The sequence below is a fragment of the Triticum urartu genome, chromosome 2A (assembly GCF_056163025.1).
Source record: "Triticum urartu cultivar PI428250 chromosome 2A, HENAU_Tu73, whole genome shotgun sequence".
NCBI lineage: Eukaryota > Viridiplantae > Streptophyta > Magnoliopsida > Poales > Poaceae > Triticum > Triticum urartu.
Window position 1 is genome coordinate 672,608,525 of NC_141874.1, and position 20,314 is coordinate 672,628,838.

Genomic DNA, 20,314 nt, shown 5'->3' on the forward strand with positions numbered 1-20,314 from the left:
GTTTAAAAAATCCTACCGAGTGGTGAGCAAGCCTCCCACTCGGGGGCTTAGCTGCAGTCAAGTACTCGCCTAAGTTTAAAAAATCCTACCGAGTGATGAGCAATCCTCTCACTTGGGGGGCTTAGCTGCAGTTCAATACTCACCTAAGTTTAAAAAATCCTACCGAGTGGCGAGCAATCCTCTCACTCGGGGGCTTAGCTGCAGTTCAATACTCGCCTAAGTTCAAAAAATCCTATCGAGTGGTGAGCAATCCTCTCACTTGGGGGCTTAGCTGCGGTCCAGTACTCGCCTAAGTTTGCAAAAAACCCTACTCGCAAGGACGACGAGGCACAGGTCGACTGCAACCTTTTCCTCCGAGCTACGCCACATATACAACGTACGCTCCATCCTTGTCCGCAAGGACGACGAGGCGCAGGTCGACTGCAACCTTCTCCTCCGAGCTACACCACAAATACAACGTACGCTCCATCCTTGTTCACAAGGACGACGAGGCGCAGGTCGACTGCAACCTTGTCCTCCGAGCAACGCCACAAATACAACGTGCGCTCCATCCTTGTCCGCAAGGACGGCGAGACGCAGGTCGACTGCAACCTTCTCCTCCGAGCTATGCCACAAATACAACGGAGCAGATCCCAAAAGCAATCACAAGCATAATCAAAAGCAGTTCGGATAAATCCTAAAGTTCCAAGCAACAAATCAAAAGTATTCGAGCATCAAGCCCGAAGGAGTTTAATGGATACATCAACCACTCGGCATTCCGAGGAAAATTTAAGATAGGTTTAAATCTCATAGTTTGTTCACTCGGCAGGAGGGCTGGCAGGTTCGACGAATTCGTCCAAGTTGATTCCATCTGCGATCCGAGTGGCAGCAGCGATGAAAGTCTCCATAAAGGACTGGAAGTCGTGCCTTTTGGTGTTGGCGACCTTGATCGCCGCGAGCTTGTCTTCACGAGCTTCCTTGTAGTGGACTCTTACCAAGGACAACGCCATGTCAGCACCACACCGGGCAGAGGACTTCTTCCATTCTTGCACTCGACCAGGAATCTCGTTGGGCCGAGCCATCAGAGATTCCAGGTCATTTTGAAGCGTCGCCCTTGGCTAGAGCGATGAGTCGACCCGTGAAACTGCCACCTTCAGACGTGCGAGGTAACTTGTGACGCTGGCAACATATGATTCCAGTCGAAGCACGTTCATGGCTGTTTCATCGCAAACTGTAGAAACGATAGGATCTAGACTAGTCTCGATCCTTCCGGTTTCCTCGTCAAAGTTTTGGCAGAATTCTACAGTCAAAGAGTTAGTGAGTCGACTAGACAGGATTAACTTGCAAGCAGCAAAGCAGTCGGATTAAAAGGAGTACCTTCTAGCATAAGATAGAGCTTCTTAGCAAGAGTTCTCAGATAGGCTTCCGTGTCATTTCTCTTGCAGACCGTAGACTCCAGCTTCTCACTCAGGGCAATCTTATCCTTCTTCTGATGACCTTACTTGAACAGGATCTGTTCTATAGGCTCGTACCGCTGCGCCACTCAAACTATTCAGACCCCGGCCAACTGTCAGCAGTCGACCGTGGTCTCGGGGACTACACCAAGTGGGTGCACTTGACGTGCCCCCACTGGTTTAGATCTCATTCGACCGGTCCGCCCGGGTCAATTGGAAGAAAAGAAAGAAAAAAGAACTCAGACCCCAGTCGACTGCCCGTAGTCGACTGTGGTCTCGGGGACTACACCCAGTGGGTGCACTTAGCGTGCCCCCACCGGTTCAGATCCCACTCGCCCAGGCCGAGTGGAAGAGCGCGAATGCCAAAGACAACAAAACACCCAGTGGGTGTACAGATTTGACGCAAACAATAAGAGATTGTATGACAGAAAATATTTCGGGTAGCATATCCTAATAGAACAAGGTCAGTCAAAAGTTTACTCACCTGGACATTGGCCCGGAGAGCAGCGCTGGCGTCGTAAGCAGCCTGGCTATTCTTGTGCACCGTCTTCATCCGCTCCATCATCACGTTAGCCTGACGGATGGCTTCCGCAGCCATGTCCGATTGGTTTTCCGGAACATGGTAGTTGGTGAAGAAGGGGGCAGACGACCCAGGTGCGGCAGCTTGGAGCTCCGAAGCGGGAGGTTGGATGACTGAAGGGAACACCGGTACAATCGACGGTGCAAGGCGCTCACTCGACAATGGTACAGCGAAAGTTACTGAGGCCCCGCCTGCGTCTTCAGATTGCCGGGCAGTTGGTGTTTAATGTCTACTACGCAACCTTCTTCTTGTAGACGTTGTTGGGCCTCCAAGTGCAGAGGTTTGTAGGATAGTAGCAAATTTCCCTCAAGTGGATGACCTAAGGTTTATCAATCCGTGGGAGGCGTAGCATGAAGATGGTCTCTCTCAAGCAACCCTGCAACCAAATAACAAAGAGTCTCTTGTGTCCCCAACACACCCAATACAATGGTAAATTGTATAGGTGCACTAGTTCGGCGAAGAGATGGTGATACAAGTGCAATATGGATGGTAGATATAGGTTTTTGTAAACTAAAAATATAAAAACAACAAGGTAACAAGCGGTAAAAGTGAGCGTAAACGGTATTGCAATGATAGGAAACAAGGCCTAGGGTTCATACTTTCACTATTGCAAGTTCTCTCAACAATAATAACATAATTGGATCATATAACTATCCCTCAACATGCAACAAAGAGTCACTCCAAAGTCACTAATAGCGGAGAACAAACGAAGAGATTATGGTAGGGTACGAAACCACCTCAAAGTTATTCTTTCCAATCAATCCGTTGGGCTATTCCTATAAGTGTCACAAACAGCCCTAGAGTTCGTACTAGAATAACACCTTAAGACACAAATCAACCAAAACCCTAATGTCACTGTCGGTGTCAAAACCGGCGGATCTCGGGTAGTGGGTCCCGAACTGTGCGTCTAGGCCGGATGGTAATAGGAGGCAGGGAACACGATGTTTTACCCAGGTTCTGGCCCTCTTGATGGAGGTAAAACCCTACATCCTGCTTGATTAATATTGATGATATGGGTAGTACAAGAGTAGATCTACCACGAGATCAAGGAGGCTAAACCCTAGAAGCTAGCCTATGGTATGATTGTTGTATATGGAGTTGATTGCCTACGGACTACAACCCTCCGGTTTATATAGACACCGGATAGGGTTAGGGTTACATAGAGTCGGTTACAATGGTAGGAGATCTTGAATATCCGCATCGCCAAGCTTGCCTTCCACACCAAGGAAAGTCCCATCCGGACACGGGACGAAGTCTTCAATCTTGTATCTTCATAGTCCAGGAGTCCGGCTGAAGGTATAGTCCGGCTACCCGAACACCCCCTAATCCAGGACTCCCTTAGTAGCCCCTGAACCAGGCTTCAATGACGACGAGTCCGGCGCACAAATTGTCTTCGGCATTGCAAGGCGGGTTCCTCCTCCAAGTCCTTCATAGAAGATTGTAAACACCAAGAGTAGTGTCCGGCTCTGCAAAATAAGCTTCCACATATTGCCATAGAGAGAATAATATTAACACAAATCAAATCTGCTGACGTATTCCGCAATGCGTCATCACACTACAGCCAAGTCCTTCACTCGAATCGTTTTCACTTTTCCACCTCAGCGTGTTTTGCGAGGCGGTTTCCTTGGCACGTCTTGTCAAAGCAGAGATCGTGTACCCCCCTTTTACGAGATTCTCATCAATACGGACGTGGGTGACCCAACCGCGCCACTTATCACGGCGCTTGGGAGGCAAGCGAGTTTTACTAGGCAGGTGGGGACGCACAACCGCATCCGCCCATATAAGGGGACAAGGATCCACCTTTTTACCTATGCCTTCTTCGTCCCTTGCCTATCCATCTCCTGCGCACCCGAGTTCCAGCGCCCAAGCCCGCACTTCCCACCTCAACCTTCTCCAGCAATGTCCGGAGCGGGAGGCAAGTGGATGGTCTCCTCCGTCACGGAGGGCAAAGTCAAGAAGCTAAGGAAGGCTGGATACCTGTCCAAGGACATCGCGCACCGGCTTCCCGAAGAGGGGCAGCTTCTCCCCACCCCAAGGCCCCATGAGAGGGTAGTATTTCTCCCCCACTTCCTCCGCGGACTGGGTTTTCCACTCCACCCATTTGTCCAGGGGCTCATGTTCTACTACGGCCTGGATTTCCACGATCTGGCTCCGAACTTCATCCTCAACATCTCGGCGTTTATCGTCGTGTGCGAGGCTTTTCTCCGCGTCCGCCCTCATTTCGGCCTCTGGCTCAAGACCTTCAACGTCAAGCCCAAGGTGGTGCGCGGCAGCCAGGCGGAGTGCGGAGGCGCCATGGCGGGCAAGATGGCCAACGTCCTATGGTTCGAGGGCTCTTTCGTGGAGACCCTAAAGGGATGGCAATCCGGGTGGTTTTATATCACCGAGCCGCGCGATCCGATCCGGACCCCCCCACGTGGCTTATGTCCTGGAAAGAGACGGGCCTGTCGTGGGGTGAAGAAAAAGAGGTGACCGGACTGCAAACATGCATCCAGTCTCTGGTGAACAAGCCAGTCCGGCTTGTTAATGTAATCCAGGTTATGCTCGTCCGCCGGAACCTCCCGTGCCAACAACGGGATTTTAATCTGTGGGAGTTCGACCCGGTGCAGCATCAAACCATTAGCAGGCTCTTCGACACGACGTACGAAGACGCCTGGAAGATGCTATTCAAAGGCGCCGAGGCTCCCGCATCTGCTTCCGAGGACCGCGGATACAGCTCGCAGCGTCACGCTAGCGAGGTATGCCATCTACACCTTTTACAGGATGTTAAGCTTTTTACATGGTTTGACTCTATGCGGGATCTAAACTCCCTTACCTTTGACAGGCTTGGCGGGTGATATCCGGACCGATTAACTGTCTGGCTCCGCTGCCCGAAGACCCAGCCCCAGCTCTACTAGCAAAGCTGCTGGTTCCGGCGCCTTATGTGGTGCCGGAGAAGAAGGCCAAGAAGAAGAAGACCACGGGGACTCGAAAGAGTGCCCGCAACGTGGTGGTGTCGGACTCGTCATCTGATGAGTCTGAGACGCCCTCCTCCCGTGAAAACGAGGAGGAGGAAGAAGAAAACTCTCCCCCCCCCCCAGCGGAGGGAGGAGAGAAGAGGAAGGCCGCCCCAACGGGGGAGGCCGAGGGGTCTAGGAAAAGGAAGACCCCTCCGCCGGACTACGCCCCCAACGCCGAAGAGGGCAAAGAGGAGTGGCCAAACAGGGCCAAGCGTCTGGCGAAATTGTAAGTTCGGATATCAGAGTAACTCATGATGTTCCTTTGTTGCACAGCTTTCCCTAATGTCGAATGTAATTATGCAGTCCGCCCCGGGCCGCATTCGACGAATCATCGGGCTGCTCCCTGGACTCATCGGACGTGAACTCAGTTCCGCCCGCTGTCTCCCCCCGCACTGCAGACGACGCCAAAGTGGCGTCGTGACAAGCTCCGGGGCAGGAGGAGGTGGTACCGGAGGAGCCGCAAGGCAACCTCCCGGACTCCAGGAGTGAAGGGGATAAGGCTCCCTAGGGCTCTCAGTCCGGCTTTGTGCTGGACACCGCGCCGGAATCTTCCACAGTTCCGGACCGCGGTAGGCGAACTCCTTCCAAGAGGAGCAAGCCTTCTGAGTCGGCAGCCTCCGTCCAACCGGAGGTGCCGGACAATCTGCTGGAGGTGCTTGACGACGCCTCCATCGACGAGGGGCACCGTACTATTATGAGTACGGTGATCTAGAAGGTTCAGTCCGCCAAGAGCGGACTGACTGAAGCTTGCGCTATCCTTCTAACAGGCTTTGAGGTAAGTAAAAATATGTAAAAATATTACCGCATAGACAGTAGCCCCTGATGCTCTGTTTGGCGTTCGGAAAGAAAAGCCGAATAGAGGATCTATTAAATTTCACAGGAGTCTAAAAAAAGAGTCAATATGCGTATGCAGGCGTCGCTGCTATCCACCGCCGCACTGACTGCGGAGGTGGGTGTCCTGAAGCAGGACCTCGAGCGGACCGAGCAAGATCTTGGCCTTGCCAAGCGGCGGCTCGAGGAGGAAGAAGGTAAGAAATACCTTACAGAAAAAGTGCCTATAAAAAGGCTTGATTGCAAAAAGAGTAACAGGATTGTACTGCTTATTATAGGGGCCACGACTGAGGTGGCGACCCTTAAGCAGGCGCTATTTGAGGCCGAAAAGAAAACGGCCGCGGAGTGCACCGAGCGAGACAGACTTGGGGCTCAGGTCGGCGAGGTGCAGCAAGAGCTTCAGGCTCTCATGAAAAAACATGAGAGTTTGGAGCTGGAGTCGAAGGCGCAAGCATCCGAGCTTGCAACGGCCCTAGAGGCTGCCAAGTCTGCCAAGGCCGAAGCCCAAAAGGCCCTCCAAGAGTTGGAGGAGATGAGGAAGATAGCAGCGGGTAAGGCATTCTTTATGCAAAGAAGAAATATAAAAGTGAACTACCTGTTACTTACCCGAATCCGGAGCTCTCCAGGGGCATTCGCAGATCTTCCCCGCAGTGTATCCGACGCCGCCGCATTCTACCGAGCTGAAGAGGGTAGCTCGACGGATAAGGTGTTCTGGTCTCAGTATTCTGAGGCCGGACACCCTGTGCCCTTGAGCGACCAGCTGAAACAGCTGGTGGAGCTCCACAAGGCGGCCGAGCAGGCCATGAAGGGCTTCATAGTTCGGCTGTGGCCCGGAGAGGCCCTGCCTGGGAGCTATTTCGGGCTGGTGCGGCGGCTGGTGGAGGCCTGTCCGAGGTTTGCGGTCATCAAGCGCTCCGTCTGCATCGAAGGTGCCCGTCGGGCCCTTGCCCGTGCAAAGGTGCACTGGGGTAAGCTGGACGGTGAGAAGCTTGTGAAGGACGGGCCGCCGCCGGGGAAGGAGCATCGCAAGCCCGAGAACTACTACAAGGATGTTCTTGCAGGTGCCCTCCTTGTGGCGGATGAATGTACCAAGGATGTGATGTTTGAATGAACTCACTCGTGTTTATCCTGTGCGCTGAAAACTTGTTCATATGCGCTAAGCAATGCTTATTGAATTTAAAATATTACTTTCTGTGCGACCGTTTATCAAAAATTGAGAGATTGCCAGTCGTCGGCTTCTGCCCCCGTGCCACTAGTGTTGGGGTGTTCAGGATAAACCTGAGCGCTCTTTTTCCCATAGTTGGGTCCTTCGAGGGAGGCGCTCAGCACAACGAACCAGGCAATTGGACTATAATGCTTGAACACTCTCACTTAGCCATATAACTCTATAATTTTAAATTTCGGTGAAGCCCCTAGTTCGGAAGACCGAGTTCGGGGCGCTATACACGCCTTGGCCGGACAAAGCCAGCTCCTCGCTCGAAGCGGCATAAGCCTTTAGGGACTCGAAAGACCTCTCGAACAGCGACCGGTCTCTCGCCACATCATGACAGTCAGTTTTAGCTTTCTCCACTGAGGTGCTTAACCCAGCTGAACCGGGGCACAATCGCAGTGGTTCTCCTAGTGCTACCTTAGCCGATAGAGCGGAACGTAAGGCACCAAAACATAGGAGCTGGGCAAACCCAACTATTGACCCAAATCATGATTCGGAGCCGATGCATATAGTGCTATAAGTTCTGGGTGCCGCACTTGTGAAAGTGTACGGACTTCTCACACCATTATGAGGGGTACTGAAGCCCCTAGCGTGTTTGCCGTACCATGGTGTACGGGTGCAATCATGTCATTTAATAAACATAAATGTGAAAAGAAGATAATGCAAAAAATAGACAAGAAGCTATTTATCAAAGCCGAATGATACAAATAGTGCGGTAAGCAAAAGATATTGGACTATTCAGTATGTCCTGACCAGGGGCAGTGTAACACCCTCGATGTGACTATAGATCCCACGTGTCGAGGCATGACTTAGAGACATAATCGCATTGAAGGCATATGTCGCAAGTTAGGCAATCTTCACAACATCCCATGTAATATGATAGTAAAAAGGGAGATAACATAGTTGGCTTACACTCGCCACGTCAATCAAGTACATAAATAACATTACATCATCCAAAACACTCATGGCCTGACTACGGCGCCAAAATAAAGAGAACCCAACAGCGACAACGGTCCCAATCACCCCCAACTAGGCACCACTACTAATCATCGGGAAAGGAAACATAGTATCGTTGAGAGTCTTCGTCGAACTCCCACTTGAGCTCATACGCGTCACCTGGAGCGGAATCATCAGGCCCTGCATCTGGTGTAATAGTAATCTGTGAGCCACAGGGACTCAGCAATCTCGTACCCTCGCGATCAAGACTATTTAAGCTTTTAGGTATGGCAAGGTAAAATATGAGTGGAGCTGCAGCAAGCGACTAGCAAGTATGGTGGCTAACTTATTCACAAAAGAGAGCGAGAAGAGGAGGCAAAGCACGAGCGAGAAGCTAGAGAACAACCTGCGCAAGCATTACTCCAACACCGTGTCCACTTCCCGGACTCCGCCGAGAAGAGGCCATCACGGCAACACACTCAGTTGATTCATTTTAATTAAATTAAGGTTCAAGTTATCTACAACCGGACATTAACAAATTCCCATCTGCCCATAACCGTGGGCACGGCTTTCGAAAGTTCAATCCCTGCAGGGGAGTCCCAACTTATCCCATGACAAGCTCTCATGGTCAACGAAGGAATAGACCTCCTCCCAAGACGTTCCGATCAGACTCGGTATCTCGGTAACTCAAGACACTTCGACAGGTTAAAACAAGACCAGCAACACCGCCCGAATGTGCCGACAAATCCCGATAGGAGCTGCACATATCTCTTTCTTAGGGCACACTCAGATGAGTAAGACATCGGGTAGGCCAGCCCAAAGTTGCCCCTGGTAGCCCCGGACATCGCTCGGTTGGACCAACACTCAGAGGAGCACTGGCCGGGGGGGGGGGGAGTAAAATAAGATGACCCTTGAGTCTGCAGAACCCAAGGGAAAGAAAAGGGCTAGGTGACAAATGGTAAAACCAAGGTTGCGCATTTCTGGAAAAGCTTTAATCAAGGCAAACTATCAAGGGGTTCCCATTATAAACCAATCGCGTAAGGAACGCAAAATCCGGGAACATAACACCGATATGACGGAAACTAGGGCGGCAAGAGTGGAACAAAACACTAGGCGAGAGGCTGAGCCTTCCACCCTTTACCAAGTATATATATGCATTAAGATAACACGACAATATAATGATATCCCAACAAGTAAATAAAAGATGTTCCAACAAGGAACGGCCCCCAATCTTCACCTGCAACTAGCAACGCTGTAAGAGGGGCTGAGCAAAGCGGTAACATAGCCAATCAACGGTTTGCTAGGACAATGGTGGGTTAGAGGTTTGACATGGCAATTTAGGAGGCTTTCAAGCAAGTGGTAGGCATCGTAGCATTGGCATAGCAAAAGAGCGAGCAAACTAGCATAGCAAAGATAGTAGTGATTTCGAGGGTATGATCATCTTGCCTGCACAGTTGTCAGAGTTGACTGGATCCTCACAAGCAAACTCAACGGGCTCCTCGGTAGCGAACTCGTCTCCCGGCTCTACCCAAACAAGACAAACAAGCAACAAGGACACAATCAACCACGTGCAAGGATCAAGCGATATGATGCAATGATGATGTGCTATGCGGGATGCAAAATGCAAGATATGACAGGAAATGCATGAACCTGGCCTCAACTTGGAAATCCAAGTGTTCCACTGGAAAGATGGGATGAAATCGCTTGAAAACGATATAAAGAACGCCGGAATCGGAGTTACGGTTTGGAAATGGCAAGCGATTCAAAATTGACACCGGTCTGCGATTTACAGCAAGTAGGGATCTAAATGCAACGAAATGAACATGCTACAGCACCCAAACATGACAACAAAATACATGGCAGGGATGCATACAAGATGCTTAACAAAAGTCTAGCACTGAGCTACGGCCAATTCATCCATTAACAGGTTCAAAGAAGCATGGCAAAAACGCAAATGGTAAAACAGATCTCAGACTTAGTGAAATTAACACTTGTCTGGAATTTCAGATCATATAGCCCTCTTCGGAGAAACAAAACAATATGCTATAGGACCTGAACATGACAAATAAAGACATGGCATGGAGCTACTCAACAAGCTTAACAAAAGTCCCTTAGCGACCTTGAAAACAGAATTAGCAAGTGCACCACTTTGCAAGCTTGCACAAGTCACCACACACATCCTAAAAATACATGGGTTGCACCTCTGGATAGATGACAAAACCCTTAACAAAACATATGAAGAAGTCACGGGCATAGCATGCACACAATAATCATGGCAAAAATGACAAAAGTGCTAAACGGAGTAACAGATCTGACGATTAACTCACGAAGGCCTCTTCTAACAGCATTTCGGGTATCAAGATGAACTCAAATGAAAATGATGCAATGGAATGAAATGATGTACTCATCGAGACGAACATTTATATATATACTATATGTCCAAAACGGAGCTATGGATGCGGAGATATCACAGGCCAAAGTTTGCATAAAAAATTAGGGTTCCGGGGGAAAAGTCAACCGAGGGGATTTTTCAGATCCAGATCCAGCGCGGATGTCGAGGTTCGCCGGAGTCTCACCGGGATCACTGTAGCAGCAGAGAGGGAGTTCGCCGGAGCGGCTCCGACCGGTGGAAAACGGCGCGGGGCGGCACGGGGACCGAGGCGGTGGTGGTGGGAGGGCGGCGGAGCCGGGTGCGCCGGCTCGGGGTGGCGATGGCATGCAGCGGCGCCGGCCACCGCAGCCGAGGAAGGCGGCGGCGCGGGGCGCTGGGAGCTGGGAGGTGCGAGCGGCGGCGAACGGGCCCGCGGGGGCCCCGCGTGGGCCGGGCGGGCCTCGGGCGGCGGCGGCGAAGCGGTCCCGCCCCGGGGACAGGTGGCAGCGGCTGGTTGGAGGCGGCGGGATCCGGACACGTCCGGCTCGCGCGGACGTTGTCCGGCGGCGGCGGAGAGGGATTTTTTTAGGGTTTAGAGAGGGGATCCGCAAATTTTCGAGGGAGGGTGTATATATAGGCATAGAGGGAGCTACGAGAGTCCAAATGAGGTGCGGTTTTCGGCCACGCGATCGTGATCGAACGCTCTAGGACATGGAGCAGAGTTTGGTGGGTTTTGGGCCAAAATGGAGGGGTGTTGGGTTGCAACACACATGAGGCCTTTTCGGTCCCTCGGTTAACCGTTGGAGTATCAAACGAAGTCCAAATGGTACGAAACTTGACAGGCAGTCTACCGAAAGTAAACCAAGGCCGCTTGGCAAGTCTCGGTCCAATCTGGAAATGTTTAATCCCCACACACGAAAGAAAGCTAGAAATGACCACCGGAGGAAAACGAAGCGCCGGAATGCAAAACGGACAACGGGGAAAATGCTCGAATGCATGAGACGAACACGTATGCAAATGCAATGCACATGATGACATGTTATGAGATGCATGACAACGACAACAACACACGGAGACAAAAACCCGAACCCTAGGAAATAAATATAACTTAACGCCGGAAACGGCAAGAGTTGGAGTACAAATAGGGAAAGTTACATCCAGGGTGTTACAACACTCCACCACTATGAAAGGATCTCGTCCCGAGATCTAGGACTGAAAGAACGCCGGGTACTCTGAACGGAGGTGATCCTCGCATTCCCAGGTAGCTTCACGGTCGGAATGGTGTGACCACTTGACTTTGAGAAATTTGATTGACTTGTTGCGAGTCTTGCGTTCAGTCTCTTCAAGAATAGCAACTGGGTGCTCACGACAAGAGAGGTCTTTTTGGAGCTCAATGTCCTCGAAGTTGACGGTGCGGTCAGGAGTCTTGAAGCACTTTCGAAGCTGAGAGACATGGAACACATCATGAACATTTGCAAAGTTTGAAGGAATCTCGAGTTGATAGGTGAGGTCGCCTCTCTTGCTGACAATCTTGAAAGGTCCCACGTATCTAGGGGCAAGCTTCCCTTTGATACCAAAGCGACGAGTACCTTTCATAGGAGAGACACGAAGGTAAACATGATCTCCGATCTCAAAAGCCAAATCACGGTGCTTACTATCATAGTAGCTCTTCTGGCGGGATTGGGCCGCTTTGAGGTTATCACGAATGACTTTGCACATTTCTTCTGCTTCTGTGATTAAGTCATTACCCAAAAGCTAACGTTCACCGGTTTCAGACCAGTTGAGAGGGGTACGGCACTTCCTGCCATACAGAATTTCAAATGGGGCCTTGCCCGAACTTGCTTGAAAACTGTTGTTGTAGGAGAATTCAGCATAAGGAAGACAATCCTCCCACTTCATGCCGAAGGAGATCACACAAGCCCTGAGCATATCTTCAAGAATCTGGTTGACACGCTCGACTTGACCGCTTGTTTGAGGATGGAAAGCTGTGCTGAAGCGGATGTTGGTGCCCATGGCCTTCTGGAAAGAATCCCAAAACTTCGAGGTAAAGATGCTGCCACGGTCTGAAGAGATTACTTGAGGAATACCGTGCAGAGAGACAATACGAGAGGTATAGAGTTCCGCCAATTGAGTTGCAGTGATCGACTCTTTGATAGGCAGAAAATGAGACACTTTGGTGAGTTTGTCGATGACAACGAATATAGAATCATTGCCACGCTTGGACTTTGGAAAGCCAGTCATGAAGTCCATCTCAATGTGGTCAAACTTCCATTCTGGAATGGCAAGAGGTTGGAGGAGACCTGCTGGCCTTTGGTGTTCTGCCTTCACTCTTCTGCAGACATCACATTCATTCACGAATTGAGCGATCTCGCGCTTCATTCGAGTCCACCAATAAGTTTGCTTAAGGTCCTGATACATCTTCGTGCTCCCAGGGTGGATGGAGAGGAGAGAATTGTGAGCCTCGTTCATGATCACTTTACGGAGGTCACCTTTAGGCACAACAATACGATCCTCGAAGAAAAGAGTGTCCTTTTCATCAAGGCGGTAGCACTTGTACTTGGACTGACTCTTGGCAATCCCAAACTTCACCTTTTTCACCATAGCATCAAGAAGCTGGGCTTGGCGAATCTGGTCTTCTAAGGTAGGAGAGACTTGAAGGTTGGTGAGGAAACCTTGAGGAACAACTTGCAGATTAAGTTTGCGGAAAGCTTCACAAAGCTCGGGTTGATAAGGCTTGAGAATCAGACTGTTGCAGTAAGCTTTCCTGCTCAAAGCGTCAGCAATCACATTGGCCTTGCCTGGAGTATACTCGATACTCGGATTATACTCTTGAATCATTTCGACCCATCGAGTTTGCCTGAGGTTGAGATTAGGCTGAGTGAAGATGTACTTGAGACTCTTGTGATCAGTGAAAATGTCCACTTTTCTTCCCAATAGAAGATGTCTCCAAGTCAAAAGAGCATGCACAACTGCCGCCAACTCGAGATCATGAGTGGGGTAGTTCTTCTCATTAGGCTTCAACTGGCGAGATGTATAAGCAACAACTTTCTTCTCTTGCATCAATACTGCGCCAAGACCTTGGAGAGAGGCATCACAAAAGACCTCGTACGGCTTGGATTCATCAGGTGGAGTCAGAACTGGAGCAGTGATCAATTTCTCTTTCAAAGTGTTGAAAGCAATATCACACTCCGGAGACCAAACGTACTTGACGTGCTTCTGAAGAAGATTAGAGAGAGGCTTCGCGATCTTAGAAAAGTTTTCAACAAATCTTCGGCAATAGCTTGCAAGACCGAGAAAACTGTGGAGTTGCTTCACGTTCTGAGGAGGTTCCAATTCACAGCAATGCCCTTGGCAGAGATGATATGACCAAGATAAAGAACCTCATCGAGCCAAAATTCACACTTGGAGAACTTGGCGTAGAACTGATGTTCCGTGAGCTTATCGAGAACCAAATGCAAGTGCTTGGCATGATCTTCCTTGTTCTTGGAGAAAACCAGAATGTCGTCGAGATATACCAAAACGAAGTCATTGGTGTAGGCGGTGATGATGAAGTTCATCATGCGAGAGAACGTCGGAGGAGCGTTGGCGAGGCCAAAAGACATGACAGTGTATTCATATGAACCAAAGCTTGTTCTGAATGCTGTCTTGGGAATATCTTCTTCACGAATGCGAATCTGGTGATAACCCATACGGAGATCAAGCTTGGAGAATACTTGGGCACCTTTGAGTTGTTCGAACAGCTCATTGATGTTGGGAAGTGGGTATTTGTTCTTGATGGTCTTCTTGTTCACTGGACGGTAATCAACACAAAGTCGGTCCGTTCCATCCTTCTTCTTCACAAAAAGAACACCACAGCCCCATGGAGAAGAACTAGGCTGGATGAGACCCATTTTCTCTTGAATATCGAGTTGCTTCTTCAGCTCCTTCAACTCTTCAGGTCCGAGCTTGTAAGGACGTTTGCACACAGGTTCCGTGCCAGGCTCAAGTTCAATAACGAATTCAACTGGCCGGTGCGGAGGCATTCCTGGGAGCTCTTCTGGAAAGACGTCTTGATATTCGCAAACGACTGGAATTTGAGAGATGGCATCCATTTCACCCTTCTCATTGAGAGAAAACAGACGGATGGTATTATCCCGAGCGGCAAAGACAATTACATCCTCAGACGAATGAGTTAATTGAATCTGCCTGGCTGCACAATCAAGCTGAGCCTTGTGCTTAGAAAGCCAATCCATGCCGAGAATAAGATCAATATCCGAGTTACAAAGAACCAATGGAGAAGCCAGAAACTTGAAATCACCCATCATGATAGAAATATCCGGAATCTCGTGATTAGCAAGCAAACATTTACCCGGAGAGACGACTGCTAACGGTTTATGCATAACTTGGGAAGTCAACTCATGCTTAGATGCAAAAGGTTTCGAGATGAAGCAATGCGATGCACCAGTGTCAAAAAGAACTTTTGCAGGTATATCATTAACAGGAAGGTTACCCATGATCACATCTGACGAGTCCTCTGCCTGAGCTGCATTCATTAAATTGACCTTGGCATGCTTGGGGTTATGCTTGACCACAGCTGTACTTGCCGATCTGACAGGAGGAGGAGGAGGAAGACGCCTCTGGTTGAGACACTTGTTGGCATAGTGACCCTTCTGTTGACACTTGTTGCACGTGACCTCTGAAAGCGGACGGTGATACGGAGCACTCGATCTTGGAGCTTGAGACGAAGTCTTGTTCTGAAAGCCAGGGTTGGGTGGGTGGGAAGAACCACTGCCACCTTTGCTCTTCTGCTGATACGGCTGACGGAACGGAGGAGGAGGAAGCCAAAACTTCTGCTGCTTGGCCACTTGAGTAGAGGAAGAAGGAGTAACATCTCTGACTCACTTCTTGGAAGCATCACACCTCAACTGAGCAGCCTCTTGCTTCAGTGCCATGTTGTAGAACTCATCGTATCTCAAGGGCTCGAAGAGAACAAGAGCGAGCTGAATATCTTCTCTGAGACCACCCCTGAACTGGTATATCATGCTCTTCTCATCAGGTACGTCCTGCTTGGCAAAGCGGGCGAGCTTCTGGAACAACTTGTTGTAGTCATAGACAGACAAAGAGCCTTGCTTCAGATTGCGGAATTCCTCACGCTTGCTTTCAACCATGCTCTGCGGAATATGATGAGCTCGGAAATCCCGACGGAAAACATCCCAAGTGATAACACGTCCACCTCTGGAGTCCTTGTACTGCTGGAACCATTCTGCAGCTTGATCTTTGAGTTGGAAGGAAGCGAACTTGACAAAGTCCTCAGGCCTGACGTTACTGCACTCGAAATGCTTACACAATTCCACAAGCCAATCGTCAGCATCGGTTGCCTCAACACAATTGCTGAAAGTCTTTGGCCCATTAGCAAGGAACTGGTTGAGTGTAGCAAAGTGACTCTTATTGCTGCCTTGATTCCCATGACTGCCTTGATTGCGCTCTTGAAGAATTTGCATGATCAGCTATGTGTTTGCATTGGTTGCGGCCATCACATCTTGCCACGCCTCTGGAGGAGGTGGAGGTGGTGGCGGATCAGGATTCAGAGTCGTGCGCGTTGGAGGAGCCATCCTGAAGAGGTTGACCACCATTATCACATAGACAGATAAATATTGAAGCTAAATCCAATGGAATGAAAATTGCAACATATAGTCTTCACATCCGAACAAAATGAATGAATGCATTCCTCTTGAAATGGTCACATATCCATAAATTGAGAAGCCACGTAGAATTAAGGTAGAGAATAAATCAACAAGGTACGGATCAAGAACGAATAATCGGTAAGAAATCCCAATCTCAAACCAATATCCGTGGAAGAAGAACTAGAGCTACTAGAATTCCCACCTATGAAACTCCCGAACCTTTCCGGTTATGCAATCAGGTGTTGGGGATACAGGGGAAGCATAATATCTCACCCAAACTAGCAAATCTTACATCCAGCTGTGTCCATCCTTCAACACATAACCAAGAAACCTTCGGAAACCATCTACCTCAACCTTCGAAAAGCATCCGTTATACAAGTTATGGCGATACTCCCGAACTCCCGCCCCAGTACTGGGTGGCGTCGAGGTTATCTCACCAATGAACTGCATAAAAGAGATTTTCGATGTCGGCGTACTAAACTCAGGTATTCCAGAACTGCAACGATAAAATTATGATGACAACACCTCAGAGCTCAACTCCCCGGGACACTTCCACTAAACCCCTGACAGGACGCACCAAGACAATGTTCTCATCATAAAACCATCGGAACGATTCCAAGATACCCGCGTGATCCTAAAAAATTTTTAGTGAAATTTGAGAAGAGAAGAGTCAAAACTCTACGTCAGGATGCCTTACCAGAGCGATGAGGAGACTGGGAAGTAAAAGGAATTCCTAATCTCTCCGATATATAATTCCTAAAGACTCAAAACATTTTTCTAGACACAACTCGGCCGCTAAAAACGATCAAGCAATGGGGCTCCTAAGGTCGGGGAAGGCTCCGATACCAACTTGTAACACCCTCGATGCGACTATAGCTCCCACGTGTCGAGGCACGACTTAGAGACATAATCGCATTGAAGGCATATGTCGCAAGTTAGGCAATCTTCACAACATCCCATGTAATATGATAATAAAAAGGGAGATAACATAGTTGGCTTACACTCGCCACGTCAATCAAGTACATAAATAACATTACATCATCCAAAACACTCATGGCCCGACTACGGCGCCAAAATAAAGAGAACCCAACATGCGACAACGGTCCCAATCACCCCCAACTGGGCACCACTACTGATCATCGGGAAAGGGAACATAGTATCGTTGAGAGTCTTCGTTGAACTCCCACTTGAGCTCATACGCGTCACCTAGAGCGGAATCATCCGGCCCTGCATCTGGTGTAATAGTAATATGTGAGCCACAGGGACTCAGCAATCTCGTACCCTCGCGATCAAGACTATTTAAGCTTTTAGGTATGGCAAGGTAAAATATGAGTGGAGCTGCAGCAAGCGACTAGCAAGTATGGTGGCTAACTTATTCACAAAAGAGAGCGAGAAGAGGAGGCAAAGCATGAGCGAGAAGCTAGAGAACAACCTGCGCAAGCATTACTCCAACACCGTGTCCACTTCCCGGACTCCGCCGAGAATAGGCCATCACGGCAACACACTCAGTTGATTCATTTTAATTAAATTAAGGTTCAAGTTATCTACAACCGAACATTACCAAATTCCCATCTGCCCATAACCGCGGGCACGGCTTTCGAAAGTTCAATCCCTGCAGGGGAGTCCCAACTTATCCCATGACAAGCTCTCACGGTCAACGAAGGAATAGACCTCCTCCCAAGACGTTCCAATCAGACTCGGTATCTCGGTAACTCAAGACACTTCGACAGGTTAAAACAAGACCAGCAACACCGCCCGAATGTGCCGACAAATCCCGATAGGAGCTGCACATATCTCTTTCTCAGGGCACACTCAGATGAGCAAGACGTCGGGTAGGCCAGCCCAAAGTTGCCCCTGGTAGCCCCGGACATCACTCGGTTGGACCAACACTCAGAGGAGCACTGGCCCGGGGGGGTAAAATAAGATGACCCTTGAGTCTGCAGAACCCAAGGGAAAGAAAAGGGCTAGGTGACAAATGGTAAAACCAAGGTTGGGCATTGCTGGAAAAGCTTTAATCAAGGCGAACTATCAAGGGTTTCCCATTATAACCCAACCGCGTAAGGAACGCAAAATCCGGGAACATAACACCGATATGACGGAAACTAGGGCGGCAAGAGTGGAACAAAACACTAGGTGAGAGGCCGAGCCTTCCACCCTTTACCAAGTATATAGATGCATTAAGATAACACGACAATATAATGATATCCCAACAAGTAAATAAAAGATGTTCCAACAAGGAACGGCCCCCAATCTTCAATTGCAACTAGCAACGCTATAAGAGGGGCTGAGCAAAGCGGTAACATAGCCAATCAACGGTTTGCTAGGACAATGGTGGGTTAGAGGTTTGACATGGCAATTTAGGAGGCTTTCAAGCAAGTGGTAGGCATCGTAGCATTGGCATAGCAAAAGAGCGAGCAAACTAGCATAGCAAAGATAGTAGTGATTTCGAGGGTATGATCATCTTGCCTGCACAGTTGTCAGAGTTGACTGGATCCTCACAAGCAAACTCAACGGGCTCCTCGGTAGCGAACTCGTCTCCCGGCTCTACCCAAACAAGACAAACAAGCAACAAGGACACAATCAACCACGTGCAAGGAACAAGCGATATGATGCAATGATGATGTGCTATGCGGGATGCAAAATGCAAGATATGACAGGAAATGCATGAACCTGGCCTCAACTTGGAAATCCAAGTGTGCCACTGGAAAGATGGGATGAAATCGCTTGAAAACGATATAAAGAACGCCGGAATCGGAGTTACGGTTTGGAAATGGCAAGCGATTCAAAATTGACACCGGTCTACGATTTACAGCAAGTAGGCATCTAAATGCAACGAAATGAACATGCTACAGCACCCAAACATGACAACAAAATACATGGCACGGATGCATACAAGATGCTTAACAAAAGTCTAGCACTGAGCTACGGCAAATTCTTCCATTAACAGGTTCAAAGAAGCATGGCAAAAACGCAAATGGTAAAACAGATCTCAGACTTTGTGAAATTAACACTTGTCTGGAATTTCAGATCATATAGCCCTCTTCGGAGAAACAAAACAATATGCTACAGGACCTGAACATGACAAAGAAAGACATGGCATGGAGCTACTCAACAAACTTAACAAAAGTCCCTTAGCGACCTTGAGTCAAAAGGGATCACAAAATATACTAACAAGCACACGAACATAGCAAAAACATAATCAGTTTTCAGACTTAGTGAAAACTGGGACATGCTGAAACATAACTCACGAAGGCATGTTTACGAGCTCGATGCACTCACCACGGTGCAAGTCATGGCAAGACAAGCATACATCCCTAAAGAAGGCACAAAATACAAGCTATAGATGGCAAGAACAATGGCATAGCATGCACGGATCAACCACAATAACATCGGCAAAATCGCAAACAAGTTGACGATCTGACCAGATTCGCAACGAAGCAAAAGTAGAGCTCGATTGACTCAATCTAGGTTGCTCCATAATTGCAAACAAAGGCATGGATGGACAAAGCACTACAATATTAACAAAACTCCCTTACTGATCATCCTCAAAAGTGGCACGGATCACTTGGAAACAACATGAACATATGGCATCGTGAACTAAACAATCCCAGGACTTAGTGAAATTACTAAGTCCCTGAAAACAGAATTAGCAAGTGCACCACTTTGCAAGCTTGCACAAGTCACCACACACATCCTAAAAATACATGGGTTGCACCTCTGGATAGATGACAAAACCCTTAACAAAACATATGAAGAAGTCACGGGCATAGCATGCACACAATAATCATGGCAAAAATGACAAAAGTGCTAAACGGAGTAACAGATCTGACGATTAACTCATGAAGGCCTCTTCTAACAGAATTTTGGGTATCAAGATGAACTCGAATGAAAATGATACAATGGAATGAAATGATGTACTCATCGAGACGAACATTTTGATATACTATATGTCCAAAATGGAGCTACGGATGCGGAGATATCACAGGTCAAAGTTTGCATAAAAATTAGGTTTCCGGGGGAAAAGTCAACCGAGGGGATTTTTCAGATCCAGATCCAGCGCGGATGTCGAGGTTCGCCGGAGTCTCGTCGGGATCACTATAGCAGCAGAGAGGGAGTTCGCCGGAGCGGCTCCGGTCGGTCGAGAACGGCGCGGGGCCGCACGGGGACCGAGGCGGTGGTGGTGGCAGGGCGCCGGGCGACGGAGCCGGGTGCGCCGGCTCGGCGCGGCGATGGCGTGCGGCGGCGCCGGCCACCGGAGCCGAGGTAGGCGGTGGCACGGGGCGCTGGGAGC